This window comes from Vipera ursinii (genome assembly GCF_947247035.1).
Source record: "Vipera ursinii genome assembly, chromosome: 2".
NCBI lineage: Eukaryota > Metazoa > Chordata > Lepidosauria > Squamata > Viperidae > Vipera > Vipera ursinii.
This window is the reverse complement of record NC_139513.1, coordinates 6831433-6856409: the sequence shown is the minus strand read 5'-3', so window position 1 is coordinate 6856409 and position 24977 is coordinate 6831433. Positions and strand designations below refer to the sequence as shown.

General features: G+C 40.8%; 1 long non-coding RNA gene across 1 annotated transcript in view; it reads left to right on the top strand.

Moving 5' to 3' along the window:
• Window positions 1-24977, top strand: part of LOC310635946 — an 871275-nt gene that overhangs the window by 154993 nt on the left and 691305 nt on the right. The window lies entirely within an intron of this gene.

Sequence of the window (24977 nt, the reverse complement as noted above, 5' to 3'; positions counted from 1 at the left end):
CTGTGCTGAGGAAAAAATACTGCTGCTATACGTAGATTTCTGTCTATCTGCTTATCTGCTTCCCATTTTCTCAACATTTACAAATATTAAATGTTGATGGATAACTACTATTTGCCTCTTGTTTGTGATCAGTTTTGGCTTCAGACTCACTAGCCATGTGTTGATAAAGAGGATGAAATTGGGAAAAAATGTATTTTATTACTGCTTTTGATGATCCTTGTATTAATCAAAGCATTTCTTTACACTAGTATACCTTATGCTCCCAAAGGAATAGAGCGCTTTATTTTCACCACTCAAGTGATCAACAAGAATATCCAGCTCCTGTGCAATCTCACACTTGGCTACAATATCCATGACAACTATTTGAACATACTTGGCACTTCAGAAGTCTTGCTGGACATGCTCTCTATTGGAAAAGCCAATGTTCCCAACTACAGCTGTGGAAGAAAGGACAACATTTTGGCTCTTCTTGATGCAGCTGACAGGGAGATTTCCATCCAGATGTCAACATTAGTAGGCACCTACAAAGTCCCACAGGTTTGTATGTGTGTTTTTCTATATAGTAAAGTGAATGGGGTGGTAGTGGGTGCATGATAGATCCAACCGTATCTTCGACATCCACTGTAGGTGTCATAGCTGGGCATTGGGATACACATTAGATTGGGAGCATGTATCAAAATAGTCGTATTCCTCCATGATGCCAACTCTATTGCTTTGGGGGCTTCTGCTGCATACTTGTGAAAGTGAGGAGAGGCTCTGTGTCAATCAAAGGGTCTTCTGTAAAATAGGAAAGTGTAGCACTGATGGAAAGCTCACATTTTCTACATGATGTTAGAAAAATGATGATAATGCCGAACAAATGCCATATTTATGAAAATAATTGTGAAAGAGATGATTTGCATCCATCAAAGTAAGGGACTGAGTTACTTGGCATTAAATTCACAGATTTTCTGGAGAAACCTTTAAACCATACAATGGGGACAAAAATGTCAATTGATACAGGACATTTTTGTCCCCAGCAATCTAAAACTAATAGGGTAATCAGTGCTTGTAACATAGAAGTTTGTGTGTGTAAGAATATTAATCTTGCTGTCAAAGGAAATCAAACTTTTGACAGTGTGTGCTATACCATGTGCACAAATAAAACAGGTGGTAAGGAAGTAGGCGAACTCAGACACAAAACAGGTTGTGTAGAAAGTAAACACAGTGTCAGTCATAAAGGAAGGACTCAAATGTCTATACACCAACACACAGAGTATGAGAAATAGGCAAGGTGAATTAGAAATTGAAGTAAATGAGTGCAGATATGATATTGTTGCAATTAAAGAAACTTGGTGGGATGAAACCCACAAATGGAATATGCAGCTAGAAGGATTTAAATTATTTAAAATTATTTTTTTAAAAATAGACAAGTAAAAGAAAACAAGTAGAAGAGGAAGTACAGTTGCACTACATATAAGAAATAACTATATCTTTACAGAAATACAGAACAACAATGATGAAAACTGTCTTGAATGCATTTGGGTCAATATAAAAGGGGTAAAAAATGACATTGCCATAGGTTTATACTATAGGCCACCCAATCAGAGGAAACTGATGAACATTTTGCTAGTGAGTTTATTAAGATATTTAGGAAGCACATCAGAATGGTAATTGGGGACTACCCTGACATCAACTGGGAGACAAACTTTGCACAATGGAATATCAAACAAGTTCCTACAAAACCTAGCAGACAACTTTGTCTCCCAAAAAGTAGAGAAGGGAACTAGGGGATTAGCCATATTGGATTTAATTCTCACTAACAGAGATGAAATGATATAAGATGTTGAAGCAACAGGAACCTTTGGGGGGAGTGATCATGCAATATTGGAATTCAAAATTACGCAAGTACAAGCAATAGCACAAAGTCAAAGTAGAGTCTTGGACTTTAAGAAAGCTAATTTCAATAAACTAAGAGCTTGGGAAGGATTCCATGGATAAGAATCCTCAAGAGAAAAATGACCCAAGAAGTTTGGGAAACTTTGAAAAGTGAGATTATAAAAGCCCAGTCTAGCAATGAAGAAGAAAAATAACAGCTCTCAAAAGAAACAAGCATGGCTGCATACAGAACTCTGTTAAATTGAAAGACAAAATGGACAAGTATAAAAAGTGGAAAGAGGGGCACATATCTGAGACAAAATATCAGCAAATAGCCTGAGCCTGCAAAGAAGAGGTGAGGAATGCTAAGTCTAAAAACACACCAAGGACTGGGACAAAAGTCAAAAATAGCAACCAAAAAGAGGTTCTTTCAAATGTAAAAATCAAGAAAGAATTTAAGGAAAAATTGGTCTATTAATGGGAGAAAGTGGCAAGAAGGTAACAGACAACAGGGAGAAAGCAAAGCTGTTTAACTTGTATTTTGGATCCGTCTTTACACAAAGGGAAAAAAAACAGCCCAAACTATTAAAAACAGTACTGTAAAAACCAGATTAGAAACACAAGTTAAGATAGGCAAGAAAATGGTAAGTGAGCACCTGACCAGCCTAGACGAGTTCAAATCACTAGGACAAGATGGATTATACCCCACAGTTTTGAAGGAACTGGCAGATGTGATGTCAGAATTACTGAACTATATCTTTCAAAGATCCTGGAGGACTGGGTAACTATCAAAAGATTGGAAAAGAGCTGATGTAGTTCCCATCTTCAAAAAAGGGGAAAAAATGAATCCAGGAAACTACAGACCTATCAGTCTGACCTCAATACCTAGAAAGATTCTGGAAAAGATAATCAAGCATTGAACTGGCAAACACCTTGAGGCAAACACCTAGACCCGTGGCTCTGGAGCCACATGCGGCTCTTTCAGCCATCTCCTGCGGCTCCCAGTCCTCTGCCATGTGCAGTCCAAAAAAAAAAAGTGGGACTAAAAAAGTTCAACCAATCAATTCAAATATGCAGGGTAGGTGCATATCTCGCCTTGTCTCCACTCTTCAATCAAACCCTGTTCTGCACATGCGCGCATGTACGCGTATGCACACACATTTTTTGTGGCTCCCAGTTTTTCCTTTTGTGAGGGAACCGGTTCCGAGTGGCTCTTTCACTGTTTCAGGTTGCTGAGCCCTGACCTAGACCAACTGCACTCAATGTGTAGTCCTCAGTGAAATGGCATCTACATGGAAGGAAGGAAGGAAGTGGAAGGAAGTGTGTAGTGGGGAACCGCAAGTCTCTGTTTTAGGTCCAGTACACTTCACTATCTTCATCAATGATTTGGATGAGGGGATAGATGGGGAACTCAATAAATCTGCAGACAACACCACGCTGGCAAGAATAACCATTACTCCAGAACATTGGCTTAAGGTACAGAAGGATCTTGACAGACTTGAATATTCGCTACAATCTAACAAAATGGAATTCAATGGTGAAAAAAGTAAGGTTCTACATTTAGGAAAGAAAAAACAAATTCACAGGTACTTGGCTCACTACTAGTAATTAGGAGAGGGATCTTGGAGTTGTAGTGGACAATCACTTAAATATGAGCCAGCAGTATACTGCAGGTGTCAGAAAAGCCTAACCTGAACTATTTACAACTGGTTATCTCCTATTTTAACTACCCAACCACCATATTGTTTCACAAATACATGTATATATAAATATTAAAAAATCAATAAGACTTGTCTAAAAAAAGAGAAAAGCATAACAGTTCTAGAATGCATTACAGAGGGATAGAATCAAGATCATGTGAAGTGTTAATATTACTTTATAATGCCTTGGCTAGACCACACTGGAATATTGCATGCATCTTTGGTTGCCAGGATGTAAAAAACATGATCAAACTCTAGAAAAAAAGTGCAGAGAAAAGCAACAAAGATGATTAGGGGACTGCTGGCTAAAACGTATAAATAATGTTTGCTTGAATTGGGTATGTCTAGTTTAATGAAAAGAAGGACTAGGGGTGACATGATAGCAGTGTTCCAATATTTCAGGGGTCGCCAAAGCGCCTGAAGGCAGGACAAGAAGCAATGGATGGAAACTAATCAAGGAGAGAAGCAACCTAGAACTAAGGAGAGATTTCCTGACAATTAGAACAATTAATCAATGGTACAAGTTGATACAACTTGTGGGTGCTCCAACATTGGAAGTTTCTAAGAAGAGATTGAGCAAATATTTTTCTGAAAAGGTCTAGGGCAGGGGTCCCCAACCCTGGTCCATGGACCACTACCAGTCCACGGCATGCCAAGAACCACTCCACACAAACAAGCAAAGCCCCATCCATGAGATGCAGGCAGCACACAAAACCATGTACCCTCCAGTCCGTTGAAAAACCTCTCTTCACGGCACCAGTCCCTGGTGCCCAAAAGGTTGAGGACCTCTCATATAGAGTGTCCTACCTGAGCAGGGGGTTGGACTAGAAGACCTTCAAGGTCCTTTTCAACTCTGTTATTCTGTTAATCCCAATCTTATATACTGTTAATAAAGCATATATGTTTTACAGCCTCATAGTGATCACTTCTGTTAATTAATCACTTTATTAAAAAATTTACAAGTATATTAGTCAAGATGTCAACTATTTTTACCCTTTATTATTTAGAATCAAATGCATCAAAAAAGCTTGAACAGCAATAGATGATTTTGTACAAGATGAACTTTAGAAAAAAAATGCCATGTTGTGAGTCCCACTATTGGCAGGTTGATTTACAGATACGTATAAATAATACCTCCTATATCCAGTTGGGTGGAAGATGGCAATAGTATTTTCTAACTATAAAAAAAGTGTATAAAATACTCGAGCAATGATTGGTCAAATAGATATTGTGATAAAATAAATACTAAGTTCATATTGAGTAGAGTTGATAGTTGCTCTATGAACAAATAACAAACAATTCCTTCCTGAAGGCTTTATTCATTCATTTATTTATTAAACTTGTTTGCCACCTGCAAAGTGACTATGAGCAGCTTGCAATATTAAAATTGATAAAACTACAGAAAAACACACTCGTAATAGCACTAAAAATACAATAAAAATACAAATTACCAACTATATCTAAAAAAATGGGGTGTGAGGGAGTAGGATGAGCAGGTTGGGAGGTGGAATCTGTTGTTGATCAATCAACCACCTCAAACGTGATATTCCCCCTTTGGGGCCACAAGCCAACTGGCAAATTCAGGTTTTCAGGCTCCTGCAAAAGGTCAAGAGATTCGGAACTGACCTCACTCTGGGGGACAAGATGTTCCAAAGGGCAGGAGCAATGGCAGAGAACATTCTTCTCCTGGACCTAGCCAACCAGATTCCCTGACTGATTCTGTAGCATGCCTCCTCTGCTGGCACAGATGGGGCTGGCTAATTTGTTTGGGGTGAGAATGTTAGGACTATGTCTATTGCCTAACTGGTTGGGTTGGCAATATATAAAACAAGACTGTATGGTTGCACTTAAAGCTGTAATGTATACCTTTAATAGTGAATGCACTGTGCTATACTTTCTGCTGATTGGTCAGCAATGCCCCTAATGGCCATAAGAGGGAGCTAGAGACACGGCTTCTCTCTCTGTGTTACAATTCATGTCTCTGCTATTGATTACTGTTTGTCCTGGTTTGTGGTTTGTTTTGCTACTGTATGCAGAACCTGAAGAACTGTGATTAATGTGTTTTGACTTACTGCCTGGTAAGGTGACTCTGTAGTGGATAATCCTTGGACTGTTGCTATCGGCTATACTTTAAGTATCTGTGTATGACCTGGACTGTTTCTTGGACTGTGCTATTACTTTATCCTACAAGTAAACTCTTTACACATCTCAGTGTATCTGTGTGGTTGCTGTACACAATTCATTAGTCTCACAATCCTGTTTTTCTGTGCAAGCTCTTGTGTTTTTTTTAAGAGTAGCTCTGCACATCCTTTTCAGACATGGTTCTTCAAGCTTTTGAGTTTGACTAACCCAGGGGTAGGCAACCTTGGCTCTTTTATGACTTGTGGACTTCAACTCCCAGAATCCCAGTCGAACTGCATTAAATTGTAGGGTGATAGAGAAACAAGATTTGCATTTTGATTGTTATTCTTTAGTTAATTTGTTTCTCATCTTCCATTTTTATATAAAGTCTTTTTAATATTCTGTGTTTAATATTTTAATATTTTATTAAAACAAAGTTGAATTTATTAAAAATTCATATTTTGGACTTGACCTGAGTTCAGATATAACACAGCATTTTTCATTGCTTTTCCAGATCAGTCATAGAATTGCTTCAGAGACTCTGAGTGATAAAAGTAAATTCCCATTTTTCCACCGGATGCTGCCTAAAGAAGGATTTCAGTGTTCAGGGATTGTCCAAGTGCTCTTGCATTTCAGATGGACCTTGATTGGTCTCCTTGCTCCAGACACAGAGGAGGGAGAGAATTTCCTGAGGATTTTTCCTCCTTTGCTTGTCAGGAAGGGAATTTGTGTCGTTATATCACAACGATTCTCATCAGCTGGATATCCAGAACCCTTCCGGGATTCCAGCTCTCAGTGGAAACAAGTCAATGTCTTTGTTCACTTCACAGAACATATTATTGTTTCAAACATATTTCATATTTTTCATTTAACACTTGACACTTTGTCAGGACCCATTGGAGAAAAAATCTGGATCACCACAACTTTGGGAAACTATATAATGACCCATCTTGGATATCACAAATACATCCATAGTATTTGGAGCTTTGAATTTATGCAAAAAACAAGTCCAAAATATCATGCTTTTGAACCCTTTTCCATTATAGACCCCCAGTATGAAGAGAAGAATTTTCTGTGTTCTTTTTCAAAGCAGTTTTTTTCTGTCAAAGGCCGGAAAAGATGCACCCAAAAAACTCCAGTGGAGACAGAAGATGACTTGAACGGGTTGTTTGTTGTAAACAGTGACTCTGTTTACATTATCTTTATGACTCTGGCCCACGTCTTGAAGGCTGCATATTCATCCAGATCCTGGAGGAGAAGGAAGGAGGCCCAAGAGACACTGGAGGCTCCAAGGCTGCAGCCATGGCAGGTATGGGGTTCCAACAAGGATCCAACAAACTAAATTCCTCTGGAGAAGGAATCCATTAGAGAAAGAGGGGAATCATATCAAATCTCCTTGTGGTACAAAAGGCCAACAGATTTTGCCAATCTTATTGACCTGTTGTTGAAACATTTGAAACCTTTTCTTATGAATAGTATCCTTTTCCTAAGAGAACTTACTGCTTTTACAACTCCTCCTCTAGGATTTAAAGGAGACTTTCCTTATTTGAAGGATCCCTTTATTTTATATTCTTTATCATTTTATATTCTTAAGCTGTAAACAAGCCATCATAGCCTAACCCTCCTCTCTACAGAAATCCCAGTTAAATATTCTCTGACTGGTAGCTGCTCAGATTCTGCATTAAGCCAACCAGTGAAGGGGAGACTGAATTTCTCTGATTCACTTGCTAAGCTGTAAAACTGCTCCTGTTAGGATTTTTTTTTCTTTTAATTCAGCCAGAATATCATCACTGAGTTCATTTTACCATGTTCCACATTCTGGTATAACTGTGAACAGATCTTTAGCTTCTGTGTAACATCTTTCAGTTTTTGGAAGAGTGACATATTCTTCCCTTCTCCAATTATGACACTCTGATAGAAAAGGTGCTCACAGACCCCTGATTTTCAGCTCTTTAGATCCACATGGATCTTCTCCTCCTGGTCTTTCCTCAGGACTAAGAGCAGCTTCTTTGACCTCTTCCTTGACTTCATTACTCTTCCCTAAAGCTGATCCAGGTTTTCTGAAATGTCTTCTCCCAGCATGGTGCCTGCAAGGAGAGATGATTCTTGAGTAAGGTTCCCCCTAGATTAAATCTTCACATCCTGAGTGTCAAGTTTCCGACGTATTGGCTTTTCAAGTGACTCTGTGGCATTGTTTACCTTAAAAGTCCTTTATTAGCCTAATATACCGGCAAATGCTTGCTCGAAGGAAGCTGGAATCTGAAATCTCCGCCCCTTGCACAATATATTAAAAAACAATTCTCCACCTTTCTAATTTTGTCATTAATCATATTCTCCAATTAATTTAAAGAATCAGTTTCCTTTCCGTTAGAAAACCCGCCAAGGTCTTATCTTCTCTAGTTAGAGTTGGCCTTGAAAGGTGCAATCCTACTCCTCCCCCTCCCAACCTTAAACTAAATCTCTTGTCAAGCAATAACATTTAATGTTAGCAGCATTGACACTGAGATTCTCATGGATGCATTTGCTTTCTTTCCATGAGCATCTCACTGTAGAAGAAAGAGTCATGCATGAAAATACCAGGTGGGATAATAAACCAAGATTTCTGCTTTTGAAATTCCTGGATGTTTCCATTCTAGTTCCATCCCTTTCTGGAGAAGAATGAGTTCAACAATCTTTCCTGCTGGAATCTTTACCTGGACCATAATGGAGAAGTAACTGCAGATATGGACATTGAGGTCTTGGTGATTTCACCGGAGGGGGATTTGATCAAAAGGAAAGTGGGGAGTATTGAAAGACAGAGAGTTATTATTAACCAGATTGCTCTTTCATGGCTAAATCTGCCTAACAAGGTGGGTAAAATATTGCTGTATTTTCTCTTTTTTCTAAAGATTATGACCCATTTCAAGTGGGCTAACTCTAGTTGCCATGATGGATGACCCTCACTGAGAGTTGATTGTACAGAAGAGAAAACTTAATATATTGTTAGATTGCTTTGGGGGGACTTCAGTACTATTCACAAAACTGTCCTTCAGATGCCATGATAAGGAATATTCTTTTAAACTGATTTGGTCATGTCCAATATTGGATGTTGCATGATTATCCTTTAGGATGGAGACCATGGATCAAGCTGTTGAGAAATGTTCAAATGCTGGCATTTGATCTGACAATAGACTCAGGTTCTTTTAACCAGTGTCTGCATTAAGGTTTGGACCAAATTATGAAATATAGTCATGACTGGTTAGAGGTCCTGTTGGTCCATGTAAGAAATAAGCCTCACCTTGTTCAAATTGGGGATTGTCTCCCTTGAAAGGTCACTGATGTTCTATAATTTTTATAAGCAACCCAAACATGGCCAAAGTAATCCATGTTTCTCTTTCACCCTATTGGGATGAGCCATAGACCTTTTGCTCCCCAGAACAATGTCCAAAGATTTAGGTTCACATGAAATCATAAAGGCTCTTTTTGATGTGAGATAATTCCCTGCCTTGAAAACTGAAGAACTAAAACAAGAGATTGATCCAAAGAAAAGCCCTTCCTTGTTTTGGAAATTACAAGGAAGAATTTGAAAGGAAATGCTACTTAGTTTTGGGCTTTGGCTTGTAAGAGGGCACTTCATCTGAAAAAACCTGGAATGCATTTTTTTATTTTTATTATTAGCCCTCTGAGCAAAAAGGAGAACCAAATTTAACATAAGAAATGTAGGTTTGTCTTCCCATGCAAGTTGGTATCCCCTAGTTTCTTCAGTAGAAAAAAACACACCTCTAGATGCAGAGATGGACACAAGTCTTCTATTCTTGTCCCACTTGCTGAAGATGAAAAAGTGCCTGACTTATCCTTTTCAAGGGACAAGTTCTCATGAACTCTCCTACATCTCATTCTAGAAACTAGGCAGTCAGTTTTAGCCTTACTTGAGAGCCATATGAACTGAAGAAAGAAACACACAAATAAAGAAAGCCCTGATTTTTAAGGATTTATTTTTTCCCTTTCTATCTTAATTGGGGAACGGTTTTGGACTACTTTCAAAGGGAAGCAGTTTTGTAATGTTTTATATACTCCAGAAGAAGCCTATCCAGATCCTACTGGTCCAAAGTTTCTTTCTTCATTACAGTTTTATTTTAATAAATCTAATATAATAAAAATATAATACATCTTTTACCATAATTTCTTTTCCAAAATTTAATGTAAGATTATCATACTGTACTTTACAATCATATGTCAACGCTGCTAACATCGAATGTTATTGCTTGACATGAGATGAAGAAGTAGCTATTTCATATGTTAAACTTGTGTATTGCTTTAAGACTTGTGTACTGCTTTAGTTTAAAGTTGGGAGGAGGGAAGAGTAGGAATGCACTTTCAAGGCCATTTGTCTCTCTAAAGAAGATAAGGCTTTGGCGGTTCTTCTAAAGGAAGGGAAACCGATTCTTTAAATTAATTGGAGAATATGATTAATGACAAAATTAGAAAGGTGGAGAATTGTGTTTTAATATATTGTGCAAGGGGTGGAGATTTCAGATTCCATCTTCTTTCGAGCAAGTATTTGCCGGTATATTAGGCTAATAAAGGACTTTGAAGGTAAACAATACCTCAGAGTCACTTGAAAAGCCCATATGTCGGAAACTTGACATCATATGTGAAAAATGGAGAAATGCATGTTAACAAGGCTAGGAGGAGGAACCAAACTGATTGTAGCTTAATGCTTAAATCTTTTCAATTCCATCCCTCCAGACTTTCTTTAGCAGAAAAATACTTTATTTCAATGTTAGATGCTGAAAGCAAAGAGGAGTGAGTAAGTGAACAATCTGCCAGTATTTATCTCTCCTGACTCAGTTTGGAACAAGTCAGTGAGTTCTTATTTATCTACGTGAAGCCCAGGAACTATTTGGCTAATGTTAATGTCAACATCCATTTTCATGCATGCTTAGTCCCAATCTATTTTCTTTTGAATTCCTTATTTTTCTGCTTAGTCTCTTCCTCAGTCCAAATGTGTGGAAAATTGTCACCCTGGATTTGTCAAGCGGAAGCGAGAAGGAGAACCAGTTTGCTGCTACGACTGCGTTCCTTGTCCAGAAGGGACCATCTCTACTCAGGAAGGTGGGAGACACCAAGGAAAAGGGCAGGCCTTGTGGAAGTGGATTCAGCTGAAACACTGTGACAAAAGTCCAAGTTAAAAGACAGATTGAAGCTCAATTATTATTATTTTTTTCATTTTGCCAGCAGTTTGGCAGTTCGATTCTTCACTGGCTCCTGGTTGACTCAGTCTTCTATCCTTCCAAGATCAATAAAATGAGGCCACAGATTGTTGGGGGCAATAGCCTGACTCTATAAACTGCTTAGAAAAGGCTGTAATGCACTGTGAAGTGGTTTATAAGTCTAAGCAGTATTGCTATTGCCCAGTTTCTTATATAGATTGAGGAATAGCAGAAAAACCTTGAGGTAGGGCCTAGGAGGAGATAGGAAGGTATAGCAGATTGGACAAGCTTCTTTACTTGCAGAAAAAATAATCTCTTCCACTTTTTAGTTTGAATTCCAGATTATTTGCAGAACTAACTTTTTCTTCTAGCTAATTAAATTTCAAAAGATAGACATCCAGAGTCAAGTATGTCTGGCAGGATCCAAAAAATGTGCCTACAAAGATTAATTGATTGATTAGTAAAGGTAAAGATTCCCCCGCACATGCGTGCTTAGTCGTTTCCAACTCTAGAGGCCGGTGCTCATCTCCGTTTCAAAGCCGAAGAGCCAGCACTTGTCCGAGGACATCTCTGTGGTCATGTGGCTGGCATGACTAGACGCCAAAGGTGCACGGAACACTGTTACCTTCCCACCGGAGTGGTCCCTATTTTTCTACTTGCATTTTGATGTGCTTTCGAACTGCTAGGTTGGCAGAAGCTGGGACAAGTAACAGGCGCTCACTCTGTTATGTGGCACTCAGGATTCGACCTGCCAAACTCTCGACCTTCTGATCGACAAGCTCAGAGTCCTAACCCACTGAGCCACTGCGTCCCTTCATTATCTACCTCTAATAATGTAGGTTCTGCAAATTACACAAGAAATCATTCAGGTTCCAGGACTTCTTCCAATTTCATAAACTATAAAAAGATAGCTTTTTTTTAGAAAGAGTTATCCAATTGGTACCTGAGGTACACTTCCTCCTTTAGATGGACAGCTGAGACAACATGCAAGTGAAGAACAGATTGAATAGGACTAGGGATAGCACACAAACCTGTTTTACATCATTGGTAATTCTTCCTGTAGAGATTTTAAGCAATGCTAATTGGAAAATGCTGCTAGTAACAATTGTTGTCCCAAGAAGGTATTTCTTGAAAGGTGGAAGTACAGAATAATACAAAAAATGCTTTTTTGTTTTCCTCAGATACTGAAAAATGCACTAAGTGTCCAGATGAAAAATATCCAAATGAAGACAGAATCCATTGTATCCCCAAAGTTGTATCCTTCCTTTCTTATGAGGAACATCTCGGAATCCTTCTGATCTCTTTTGTCCTATTCTTGATCTTAGCCACAGGATTTGTTTTAATTCTTTTCATTAAATACCGAGACACTCCCATTGTCAAAGCCAACAATCGGGATCTCTCCTACATCTTCTTGGTCTCCCTCATGCTTTGCTTCTTGACTCCTCTTCTCTTCATTGGTCAACCAACGAAAGCCACCTGCCTTCTCCGACAAACAGTTTTCAGCATAATCTTCTCAGTAGCTATTTCTTCTCTCTTGGCGAAAACCATCACAGTGGTGCTGGCATTCTTGGCCACAAAACCAGGAAACAGAGTGAAGAGTTGGTTGGGGAAGAACTTGGCCAACTCCATCATCCTCTCCTGTTCTGCTGTCCAAATTATTATCTGTTTCATCTGGCTTGGAGTGTCTCCCCCATTCCCTGACACTGACTTCCACTCCCAGCCTGGAGAGATTATCCTGCAATGCAATGAGGGCTCTATTTTTATGTTCTACCTCACCCTTAGCTACATGGGCTTCCTGGCTGCCATTTGCTTCACAGTGGCTTTCCTGGCCAGGAATCTCCCTGGGGCCTTCAATGAAGCCAAGCTGATCACCTTCAGCATGCTGGTCTTCTGCAATGTCTGGGTCTCCTTCCTGCCAACCTACCTGAGCACCAAAGGGAAATACATGGTGGCTGTTCAGATCTTCTCCATCTTGTCCTCCACTGCTGGTCTCCTGGGTTGTGTCTTCATCCCCAAGTGCTATATTATCCTTCTGAGGCCAAACCTGAATACAAAGGAGCATCTTACGACCAGGAGAAATGTATAAATGTGAATTACAGGAATTTCCACTCTCAACATATTCCAACAGGCCAAGCATAGAATTTGCTTAAAGTCATCTCCCATATATCAGCTGGGACAATGATTTTGAGCTGAAATAATCAATGGGCAATTGGAAGATAGTGTCCCCCATCTTTATCCATTATAATTCTAAGATGTCCTCTTTCGAGCAGTCGAGTAAGCATATTTGCCCTGTGCACTTAGGAAACTTGAAGCCTGAAATGCCACACCTGAAGTATTTGAAACTTGTGCAATAGGAATGTTGTCAATATGCAGAAATATTTTTGGATAGTTTTGGTTGTCTCAATATTTTTGGTTGTCTCAAAGTTCCAATATTTTAATTTTATCATAGGTTATCATTAACTGGGGTTTTCTCACTATTGTACTCAAGATCTCAGCATCATCAGCAAAAGGAGAATAGAGAGATACCTCCCAGCCAAATTAGAAGGATATTAAACTGGATTATCCAACTGGTCAAATTATATAGAAATAAAATAAGAGGGGAGCTGAAATACAGGCATATAAGAATTTTACAGACTTCAGGTTTGCCATCAGCGCCTGCAGACGCATGGAGGAGAACTCCCTCTTCAGCATCCAGTCCCTTCTATCTGCCTAGAGAATTCTCTGTTACCATTATCACAGCCGTGTATAACCCCCCTGATGCAAATAGAGAAGAGGCCCTGAAGGCTCTCTGTCATAATAATAATAATAATAATAATAATAATAATAATAATAATAATAATAATAATAATAATAATAATAATAAGAAGAAGAAGAAGAAGAAGAAGAAGAAGAAGAAGAAGAAGAAGAAGAAGAAGAAGAAGTTGGAAGGGACCTTGGAGGTCATCTAGTCCAACCCCCTGCTAAGGCAGGAAACCCTATACCATTTCAGACAAATGGCTGGCCAGTCTCTTCTTAAAAACTTCCAGTTTTGGAGCATTCACCACTTCTGGAGGCAGGTTGTTCCACTGGTTAGTTGTTCTAACTGTCAGGAAGTTTCTCCTTAGTTCTAGGTTGCTTCTCTCCTTGACTAGTTTCCATCCATTGCTTCTTGTCCTGCTTTCAGGTGCTTTGGAGAATAGATTGACTCCCTCTTCTTGGTGGCGGCCCCTGAGATATTGGAACACTACTATCATGTCACCCCCTCACCCTTCTCTTCATTAAACTACACATACCCAATTCCAGCAACCGTTCCCTATATGTTTTAGCCTCCAGTCCCCCAATCATCTTTCTTGCTCTTCTCTGTACTCTTTCTAGAGTCTCGACATCTTTTTTAAATCGTGGTGACCAAAACTGGATGCAGTATTCCAGGTGTGGCCTTACCAAGGCATTGTAAAGTGGTATTAGTACTTCACGTGATCTTGATTCTATTCCTTTGTTAATGCAGCCTAGCACTGTGTTGGCTTTTTTGGCAGCTGCAGCACACTGCTGGCTCATATTTAAGTGATTGTCCACTAGGACTCCGAGATCCCTCTCACAGTTACTACTATCGATCAAGGTACCACCTATACTATAACTATGCATTTGATTTTTCCTGCCTAAATGCAGAACCTTACTTTTTTCCCAATTGAATTTCATTTTGTTAGATAGTGCCCAGTGTTCAAGTCTGTCCAGATCCTCCTGGATCTTAAGCCTATCTTCTGGAGTATTGGCTATTCCTGCCAGCTTGGTGTCATCTGCAAATTTGATGAGTTCCCCATCTATCCCCTCATCCAAATCGTTGATGAAGATGTTGAAGAGCAGTGGGCCCAGAACAGAGCCCTAGGGCACCCCACTACACACTTCCTTCCATGTAGATGCAGTTCCATTGAGGACCACATGCTGAGTACGGCCTGTCAGCCAGCTACGAATCCATCTGGTGGTGATGCTATCTAACCCACATTTTTCTATCTTATCAAGTAGTAGGTTGTGATCTACTTTATCAAATGCCTTACTGAAATCCAAGTAAATTAAATCTACAGCATTCCTCTGGTCCACTAGTTTTGTCACTTGGTCAAAGAATGCAATAAGGTTTGTCTGGCACAATCTGTTTTTGACAAACCCATGTTGGCTTTTAGTGATAACTTTGTTCTCATCAAGGTGTTAGCTGATTTGTTGTTTGATTATCTTTTCCAGAATCTTCCCAGGTATTGAGGTCAGGCTGATAGGTCTGTAGTTTCCTGGATCTGTTTTTTTTTTTCTTTTTTGAAGATGGGAACTACATCAGCTCTCTTCCAGTCCTCTGGTAGTTCCCCAGTGCTCCAGGATCTATGAAAAATATAATTCAGTGGTTCTGAGATCACGTCTGCCAGTTCCTTGAGAACCTTGGGGTGTAATCCATCTGGTCCTGGTGATTTGAACTCGTCTAGGCTGGACAGGTGCTCACTTACCATTTTCTTGCCTATCTTAACTTGCGTTTCTATTCTGTTTTTTATGGCACTGGTTTGGGTAGGTTGGACTGTTTTTTCCCTTTGTGTAAAGACAGATGCAAAAAACAAGTTAAATAGTTCTGCTTTATCCCTGTTGCTTGTCACCTTCTTGCCACTTTCCCCCACTAATGGACCAATCATTTCCTTAACTTTTTTCTTGTTTCTTATATGTTGAAAGAAGCTTTTTTTGTTATTTTTGACTTTGGTCGCAAGCCTTAGTTCATTTTGAGCCTTAGCTTCCCTCACTTCATCTTTGCAGGCACGGGCTGTTTGCTGATATTCTGCCTTAGTTATGTGCCCCTCTTTCCACTTCTTATACTTGTCCATTTTATCTTTCAGTTTATCAGAGAGTTCTTTATGCAGCCATGCTGGTTTCCTTTGAAAGCTGTTATTTTTCTTCTTTGTTGGTATTGTGCTAGACTGGGCCTTTATTATCTCACTTTTCAAAATTTCCCAAGCTTCTTGAGTTGTTTTCCCCTTTAGGATTCTCATCCATGGAATTCTTCCCAAGGTCTCTCTAAGTTTATTGAAATTAGCTCTTTTAAAGTCCAAGACTCTAGTTTGGCTGTATTCTATTGCTTGTGCTTCCATAATGTTTAATTCCAATATTGCATGATCACTTCCCCCCAAGTTTCCTGTGGCTTTGACACTTTCTGTATTGCCCTGTTCACCGCCCTGAGTCCTCCGGGAGAAGGGCGGTATACAAATTAAATTATTAAATTAAATTAAATTATTCTATCATTTCATCTCTGTTAGTGAGAATTAAATCCAATATGGCTAATCCCCTAGTTCCCTTCTCTACTTTTTGGGAGAGAAAGTTGTCTGCTAGGTTTCTCAGGAATCTGTTAGATCTTCCACTTGGTGCAGAATTTGTCTCCCAGTTGATATCAGGGTAATTAAAGTCCCCCATTACTATTGTGATGCGCTTCCTACATACCTTAGTTAACTGACTAGCAAAAAGTTCATCTATTTCCTCTGTTTGGTTGGGCGGCCTATAGTATACACCTATGGCAATGTCATTTTTTTTCCCTTTTATATTGATCCAAATACATTCAAGTTTACAGTTTTCATCATTGTGCTCTATTTCTGTAGAGATAAAGTTATTTCTTATATAGAGAGCAACTCCACCTCCTCTTTTGTTTAGTCTATTTTTTTTTAATAATTTAAATCCCTCTAGCTGTGTGTTCCATTTGTGGGTTTCGTCCCACCATGTTTCTGTAATGGCAACAATATCATATCCACCCTCATTTACCTGAATTTCTAGTTCACCCTGCTTACTGTTCATACTCTGCGCATTGGTGTACAGACATTTGAGTCCTTTATGACTGACCCTGTGTTTACTTGCTACATAACTTGTGTGGTGCCTAAGTTCCCCTATCTTCTTAGATTGCCGGGGACAGTGATGTTCTGTATCAATTAACTCACTGTCCCCGTTGTTTAATTTAGTGACTTACAAACAGTCACTAGTGACTTACAAACATCAGTGACTTACAAACTACTGACCTGAGGGTGCATTTATTGCAGTGGGAGACTTTAACCAAGTGGATTTGAAAGCTACCCTGCTGTATTTCCATCAATATGTGGATTTTGTAACCAGAGGGGACAATACACTGGATCTTGCTTATTCCAACATCAAGAAGGCTTTCAAAGTTATCCCCCACCCTCACCTGGGCTCCTTTGACCATCTCTCATTGCTGCTTATTCCAGCATACAAACCTTTATTAGTCAGAGTGAAACCTACAGTAAAGCAGAGGGAGCTATAGAAGCATTACAGGACTGCTTTGAGTGCACAGATCGGGGGATGTTTAAGGAAGCAGCTACTGATAACCAACATACAAATATTGAGGATTATGCCACCATGGTGTCTGCATACACCCAAAAGTGCATAGAAGATGTCTGTGTCCTGAAAAGCTTTGTTGTGAGGGCAAATGATAAACCATGGATGACTTATGAGGTCCGCATGATGCTGAAAGCACAGAATGTGGCTTTTAAATCTGGTGACATGCTGGCACTTAGAACAGCCAGATCAAATCTGAAAAGTGCCATAAACGGTGCAAGGCAAGCCCATTGACAGAAAATTCAGAACTTTTTTCAAGACCCTACAAATACCAGGTGAATATGGAAAGGAATCCAGACCATTACGGATTACAAAGTGAATCCACCCTCTTTTACCGGTCTACTATAGAGAGCGTCCTCTCGTATGGTATTGTGGTTTGGTATGCTGGTCTGACAGCCGTGGATAGGAAGGCATTACAGAGGGTGGTGAGCACAGCACAAGACATTGTGGGCTGTCCCCTGACACCACTGGATGACATCGCCAGGGCTCGTTGCCTTGGAAGAGTGAGGAAGATTCTCAGGGATGACTCACACCCTGGACGGTATCTCTTTACTCTCCTACCATCCGGTAGGAGATATAGGAATATAGCCAGCCGTACCAACAGGCTGAAAAATAGCTTTTATCCGTGGGCTGTTAGGCTTTTAAATGGGACATAATCTCTGTGAACTTATGCAGAATTGACTTGGGAGGCCGGTGTGTGGTGTAGTTGGTTCACATGGTGTGGTAGGATGGAGGGTTTGTTGTCACTGTGTGTTGGGGAGAGAGAGCACGGGGGGGGAGGTTCAGCTAATCTCAATGTACACATGTTGTACTTTGACAATAAAGGTTTATTATTATCATAAACAAATGGCTATCCAATCTTCTCTTGAAAACCTCTAGTGATGGTGCATCCACAACTCTGAGAGAGAAGCTGTTCCATTGATTAACTGTTCTCACTATCAGGAATTTCCTTCTTATTTCCAGGTTAGATCTCCCTCTGATGAGCTTCCACCCATAGCTTCTTGTCCTGCCTTTGGGTGCTATCAAGAATAAATTTACTCCCTCTTCCCTGTGACAGCCCTTCAGATATTGGAAGATGGCTACCATGACTCCCCTGAGCCTTCTCTTCATTTGGCTAAATGTATCTAGTTCCCTTAGCCATTCAGCATGTGATTTACCTCCAGACCCCTTTGTTGCTCTTCTCTGAACTCCTTCTTGGGCACCAGGATCTCTTTTGCATCTTAGGACATAGAATAGAATAATAGAGTTGGAAGGGACCTTGGAGATGCCAGAGCAGGAGACTGTATACTATTTCAGATAAATGGTTGTCCAGTATCTTTTTGAAAGCCTCTAGTGATGGAGCACATAGAACTTCTGAAGGCAAACTATTTAATTAGTTAATTGCACTCACCATTAGGAAATTTCTCCTTGTACTAGGTTGCTTCTCTCCTTGATTAGTTTCCATCCATTGTTTCTTGTCTTGGCTTTTGGTGCTTTGGAAAATAGTTTGACCCCCTCATCTTTGTAGGAGCCCCTCAAATAGTGGAACACTGCTATCACATCTCTCCTTCTTTTCATTAGACTAGACATACTCAATTCCTGTAACCATTCTTACCATGTTTTAGCCTCCAGACCCTAATCATTCTTGTCTTTCTTCTCTGCACTCTTTTTTTTTGTATTGTGACTAGCACTGGATGCAGTGTTCCAAGTGTGGTCTTATAAGGCTTTGTAAAGTGGTACTAGGACTTCACATGATTTTGAGTCGATTCCCTAAGGATGGGTTGCAGCACAAGTCCAAAAGGTTGGAAAACTAAACCTCTGGTCACCGTGACTGACTGAGATTAGATCCTGCAACATTATCCTGGGACACAATATATTTCCCTTAATTTCTTCTTCTTCTTTACTCCCTACCTCTTTATATGATTACTCATCTAGTGCATTTTGCTTGGAATTAGGTTCTAAAGACCATGAACATTGGCCACCCTCCCCGCCCTTAATTTTAGTTTAAAGCCCTTCTGATTCTTCCCGGTTCTTGTGAGATTCAATCCATCCCTTACCAGGAGCCCTTCAAGTAGGTGATGCAGACCATGGACTAAGAAACTGAAATTCTCTTGACACCAGTTTTTAAGCCAGTGGTTCATTTCTGAAATCCTTTGCTCCCTCATTGGATGTTGGCTTTTTGTTGGAACTATAGATGAAAAGACCACTTGGGCTCCTAATTATTTAACTTCCTTCTCTTTTTCTCCAGGGACACAATATACTTCCCTAGACTGACTGCCCACTCTGCAGACTACAGTTTCTATTCCACTAAGAATTAAATCACCAATACTCACCAGGTTTTTTTTTCCCCTAGGGAAGTCTGGAATGCATTTATTCCTGTCACAGGAATGATGGGTTGTGCCTCTTTTTAAGAAACTATTGCTCTTTTATAGGTGTCTGCATATTTTCTTCCAGGGGGAGGCTATGAAAATGATTTTTCAGTTCCAGAGGAACTTCCTTGGAGTGGGCTTCTCCATTTCAAAGCCGAAGACCCAGCGCTTATCTGAGGACGTCTCCGTGGTCATGTGGCTGGCATGACTAGACGCCAAAGGCGCACGGAATGCTGTTACCTTCCCACCGCAGTGGTCCCTATTTTTCTACTTGCATTTTTACGTGCTTTTGAACTGCTAGGTTGGCAGAAGCTGGGATGAGTAACAGGCGGTCACTCTGTTACGCGGCACTTGGGATTCAACCCGCCAAAGTGCCGACCTTCTGATCGACAAGCGCAGCGTCCTAACCCACTGAGCCACCACGTCCCTTGTGTGTGTGTGTGTGTGTGTGTGTGTGTGTGTGTGTGAAGTGTTTGTTAAGCATTCAGAATACACTTGCTTAGTCCCAGACACAGGACAAATCTTATTTTCTTTGGAGCTCCGGGAAATGAAACGTCGGAGACGGGGTCTAGAGTGCTGTTGGAGATCCAGCCGATCTGAGCCTGACCGATTGCGACTAAGAGCCTTTACAAGGTCTTATCTCGCTGCAATGAGGATGGCGAAGTCTAATTACTTCACATAATCACCCAGCCGCCCTGTTTCGGGTTACTCGCTCCCTCCTTCATCGGGAGGAGAGGGAGGATCCCTTGCAGGGACAGGCTGAGGAGTTCAGTTGTCATCTTGCGGATAAAATTGCTCAGATTCGGACCGGCCTGGACTCTGACTGGACAGAATCTGACAGGGAGGATTCAAGTGGTCTTGAAAGTGTTATCTGGACTGAGTTCGATCCTATGACCCCCGATGAGGTGGACAGGATCATGAGGAGGCTGAGCTCTACCACCTGTTTATTGGACCTGTGCCCCTCCTGGCTGGTTTATGTAGCCCGGGAGAAGACACGAGGCTGGTTACAGGCAGTAATAACTGCTTCTTTGAGCAAGGGTGTTTTCCCTTCTGCCTTGAAAGAGGCAGTGCTAAGGCCCCTCCTCTAGAAGCCCACCCTGGACTCAGCGATTATGAATAACTATCGTCCTGTCTCCAACCTTCGCTTTTTGGCGAAGGTTGTTGAGAGTGTGATAGCGCATCAGCTTCCTCTGTTCCTGGAGGAAACTGATTATCTCGACCCGTACCAATCGGGTTTCAGACCTGGGCATAGCACAGAGACGGCATTGGTCGCACTGGTGAATGATCTCTGGCGGGCTCGGGACAGGGGTTGTTCCTCTATCCTAGTCCTATTAGACCTCTCAGCAGCTTTTGATACCATTGACCATGGTATCCTACTCCGGCGTCTCAGGGGGCTGGGAGTGGGAGGCACCATTTTACGGTGGTTCTCCTCCTACCTCCTGGGCCGCTCGCAGTCGGTGTTGACAGAGGTCCACCCCGAGATCTGTTTGTGGAGTCCCTCAGGGGTTGGTCCTCTCTCCCCTCCTGTTCAACATCTACATGAAGCCGCTGGGTGAGCTCATTCGTGGTTTCGGGGTGGGGTATCACCAGTACGCTGATGATACCCAACTTTTTTTTTCCACCCCGACCCAACCCAGTGATGCCCTCACTGTGATGTCCCGTTGCCTGGAGGCGGTCCGGGTTTGGATGGGGAGAAACAGGCTTCGTCTCAATCCTGACAAGACTGAGTGGCTGTTCATACCGGCATCTCGGGCTGACCAGCCTTCTCCATCAACAATAGGGGATGAGGTATTACCCCCCATTGATAGGGCTCGCAACTTGGGAGTCCTCCTGGATTCACGGCTCAGTTTGGAAGATCATATAGGAGCTGTGACCAGGGGGGCTTTTGCCCAGATTCGCCTGGTGCGCCAATTGCGTCCCTATCTGGACCGAGATGCTCTATGTACAGTCACTCATGCGCTCGTGACCTCCCGGTTAGACTACTGCAATGCCCTCTACATGGGGCTGCCCTTGAGGACCACCCGAAGGCTTCAACTGGTGCAGAATTCAGCCGTGCGAGTTTTGATGGGAGCTTCCCGATACTCCCGTATAACACCTCTTCTCCGTGAGCTGCATTGGCTTCCGGTTGCCCTCCGGGTGAGATTCAAGGTGCTGGTAATGACCTATAAAGCCCTAAATGGCTTGGGTCCAGACTATCTAAGGGAACACCTGCTGCCGGCATCATCTTCCCATCGTCCTGTGTGCCCCCACAGGGAGAGCCTTCTCAGGGTACCGCCGGTTAATGAATGCCGGCGGGTTATTGCCAGGGCAAGGGCGTTCTCTGTGAGTGCGCCTGCCCTATGGAACCAACTACCCACAGAACTTAGGACTGCCCCCGACCTTCGCTCATTTCGTTGGGACCTGAAAACTTGGCTCTTCGATCTGTTTGGTCCAGACTGTGGGGTTGTTAATTTAATTGGATTTTAGATTTACTCTTGGGGCTTGAATTTAATTTAATTTTGTTAATTGTTTTTAATTTTTTGTATTCATGGTTTTAACTGCCCTGTAAACCGCCCTGAGTCCTACGGGAATAGGGCGGTATACAAATCCAATAAAATAAATAAATAAATAAATTTCCTGTTTCAGCCTAGCCCAAGGCCATCTACAGGCAGTAGCCACAGCAGTGGCAGCTCATATTTGTGTAAATTTATTTTTTGGCTTGAAATGACCATATCGGTCTCCCTTTATTCTTTGTTAGCAAGCAAAAAAAAAAAAAATTACACACACAGACAGACAGACAGACAGACAGATAGATAGATAGATAGATAGATAGATATAGATATGTTCATTTTTCCAAAAACTGTTCCCTATTGTGTTCAATTTGGGTGTATCTGTTTTCTTCTTTAGTTTCATATATGGATGGGATCATTTTTTTAGATGCTGTTTGCTCCCTATTGTGTTTAATTTTAGTGTAGACTTCTTGCTTAGGTTGGTGTTTCTCACTTTGAGTTGAGCTTCAGTGTGGCTAGAGTTGCCTATAGACTCTTTACTTTTCCTTCTAGTAATTTATATATTTAATTTACATTTGATACATACATGGTTTGAGTTTTCTGTGGGCATAAGCTCAAACATTTGGCATACTTTGCAAGTCAGTATAATGTCAGTCTCTTTTTCCGTGACTTCTTTTCGTTCGCCAAATTAAAAATGTCTAAAAATTAAATATTTTCCCTGTTGTGAAGTATCAGCTTACAATAGCTTACAAAAGTTCTTGGCCCTTTATTCTCTGCCTTGAAAATTCATCACTATCTTCCCTGTCAGTCTTTTTTTTCTGGTTTTTTCCCCTCTTAGATCATTAAGAATTTAAACATTTCTAAAGATTTAAAATAAATAAACTTGTTTCAATGGTGAAAAAAGTAAGGTTCTACACTTAGGCAGGAAAAATCAAATGCACAGGTATAGTATAGGTGGTACCTTGCTCGATAGTAGTAACTGTGAGAGAGATCTCAGAGTCCTCGTGGGCAATCACTTAAATATGAGCCAGCAGTGTGCTGCAGCTGCCAAAAAAGCCAACACAGGGCTAGGCTGCATTAACAGAGGGATAGAATCAAGATCACGTGAAGTACTAATACCACTTTACAATGCCTTGGTAAGGCCACACCTGGAATACTGCATCCAGTTTTGGTCACCACGATGTAAAAAAGATGTCGAGACTCTAGAAAGGGTACAGAGAAGAGCAACAAAGATGATTAGGGGGCTGGAGGCTAAAACATATAGGGAACGGTTGCTGGAATTGGGTATGTGTAGTTTAACGAAGAGAAGGGTGAGGGGTGACATGATAGCAGTGTTCCAATATCTCAGGGGCTGCCCCAAAGAAGAGGGAGTCAAGCTATTCTCCAAAGCACCTGAAGGCAGGACAAGAAGCAACGGATGGAAACTAGTCAAGGAGAGAAGGAACCTAGAACTAAGGAGAAACTTCCTGACAGTTAGAACAATTAACCAGTGGAACAACCTGCCTCCAGAAGTGGTGAATGCTCCAACACTGGAGGTTTTTAAGAAGAGACTGGACAGCCATTTGCCTGAAATGGTATAGGGTTTCCTGCTTAGAAGGGGGTTGGACTAGATGACCTCCAAGGTACCTTCCAACAACAACTTCTTCTTCTTCTTCTTCTTCTTCTTCTTCTTCTTCTTCTTCTTCTTCTTCTTCTTCTTCTTCTTCTTCTTCTTCTTCTTCTTCTTATTATTATTATTATTATTATTATTATTATTATTATTATTATTATTATTATTATTATTATTATTATTATTATTATTATTAAAACTGAAAAAAGAAATTGAGAAATTGGAAAAAATCATTTAAAATTGAAAAATAAATTGAAAAAATAGGAAAAAAGAAAAAAGAAACTTAAAACGTAAAAATTAAAATTAAAATTTGGAAACTATTTTTTTTTAAATTCAGAGATTTTAAAAATATAAAATTCACAAAGGTTCTTGGCCTTCTAGGAAATGATATGCACTTCTTTTTGTTGGAAATCTCTGGCTGTTTTCTAGGGGATGCTTTGCTCTTAACTCTCCACTTCCTTCCTTGAAAGTTTATCCCTTTCCTCCCTGTCCAGAAGTGCTTTGGACTTATCCTTTTCCTCCCTGCCTTCTTGCCTTTCAGTTGCCTGGCCAATGCCTGGGTTCTCAGGTACAATGTGCTGATACGTCTATAGTATCAGTTTACCTGCCTCTTTATCAGTTGTCACATAAAAATTCATATTTCTAGAAGAGATGGAAAATAAAACTTCACCTCAGGTAGAAGGAATTTTAAAATCACTTCTAATGTAGGATTAATATATGGAGTTCTCATAGAACATAAAATTCTAAAGAGGACCCACTCTTAATATTTTGTTGTTGTTAGTTGCGAAGTCGTGTCCGACCCATCGCGACCCTATGGACAACGTTCCTCCAGGCCTTCCTGTCCTCCATCATCCTCCGGAGTCCATTCAAGCTCACACCCACTGCTTCAGTGACTCCATCCAGCCACCTCATTCTCTGTCGTCCCCTTCTTCTATTGCCCTCAATCTTTCCCAGCATTAGGCTCTTCTCCAGTGAGTCCTTCCTTCTCATTAGATGGCCAAAGTATTTGAGTTTTAGCTTCAGGATCTGGCCTTCTAAAGAGCAGTCAGGGTTGATCTCCTCTAGGACTGACCGGTTTGATCGCCTTGCAGTCCAAGGGACTCGCAGGAGTCTTCTCCAGCACCATAGTTCAAAGGCTTCAATTCTTTGGCACTCAGCCTTTCTTATGGTCCAGCTTTCACTGCCATACATTGCAACTGGGAAGACCATATTAGGCAGAGTTCAAAGGTGATTCCTTGGTGTTAAGAAGACAGGGAGGACTAGAGCACCACTACACTAGAACAAAGCTCCATAGCTCTGGGTGATCTTCCCCAGTAGTT